The following is a 1,425-nucleotide window of genomic DNA, read 5'->3' on the forward strand; positions in this document are numbered from 1 at the left end:
AATAGAAAATGCAAGAAAATACAAGGGGAGTTTTTCTCGTCTATGAAAAGCATCACAGTTTGTGAGGGTGTGGTTAAACTTGAACTCACTATTCCTAAATTTCACCCTGATTTCCAGTCTCATGCTGTTACAACATCAGGATTAGTCTTTATTTTGCACAGCAAGGTTATTTTGCAAAGAAACAAGCAGCTGTTTAAGCAACTGAAAACCTTTAGTGTAAAATGACATTTAAACCAGGAAATCTAATCAGATTTCTAATAACAGCTGAGCTCAGTAAAAAACAAAGAGGACGGGAAGCTTGATGCACATGTCTCTATATTTACACCGATGTTCAGGAAATCATGTGTTGGAAATCATTCACAAATAATACAGTGCCAACCACAATAGAAACGCACTTTAGTGCCTCTCTTTAGCGGAGAGCTCTTGTGGAGATAAGTGCCACAGAAATGTCAGCTACAAATAGACAGCTGTCATGGTAACTCCGATATCTAATATCTGGTTTTCTTTTACTTTTTACAAAAGCGTCTGTGTGCTCTGGCACACAGAGAACTGGTGAGCACACAGAAGCCATAGCAACACCTCAGACGGGGCTGAACAATCTGCTCTTGACCACCTAAAGGCCACAAAAAAAAAAAGTAACACATGACAAACACTCTGTCAGATCAGATTTTTGAAGTCACTCATCTTCTGATTAGAATTAGCCCCCTAAACATTTGGTGACTTCTTCCTGGTGTCAGAATAAAGAGCGCAGTAGGCAGATTCACAACAGACAGGCGATCTGCCTTGAGAAGCTTGCCCTATGAGGCAATGCACTCAGCTTATCAACATGATTCATCTCTCTGATTGCATGGCCTGTCTTAGGGCGCTGCGCAGTGTATGATGGGTGAGAGGCACCTCGACCTGCTGCAGCTGCTGCTAGTGGTGGTGGCGGAATGGCAGAATAACCCGCTCTATTTACTGCCTATCAAACATGACTGTCATTGAACACAACGTGAATTCACTCCCCGTTGCTTCCCTCGCATGCCTAACAACATCCCCCCGTCGCGGCAGCCCCTGGCGTCGCTGCTGAAATATCAAAGCAGCGTGAGCGGTGGCTGCAGCTCAGGTAGGCGGTGTAGCTGCTGCTCTCCTCCGATGACACGTGGATCATTAATCAGAGGAGGCTGCGCGTGCACTTGATCCGAAAGTGGGCAAGGAACCTCATTGGCTAGTTGGGGGGGCTACCGGAAAGGACCGCAGGATGACCAAACCCCGTGCACAAACACACAGCCTGGTCCGCGGACAGTGAGCTGGAAAACTTGGGCGCTGCTCATGGTCCTGAATCGCCGCTCGGCGTCCCCTCAGCCCGTGAGGGGACCGATGACCCTGTGAGCGTCATCTTTTCCTCTAACCTGTTCGTACCTGAGCCGAGCGATGAGCCCACAA

Source organism: Chelon labrosus (assembly GCF_963514085.1).
Source record: "Chelon labrosus genome assembly, chromosome: 14".
Lineage (NCBI taxonomy): Eukaryota > Metazoa > Chordata > Actinopteri > Mugiliformes > Mugilidae > Chelon > Chelon labrosus.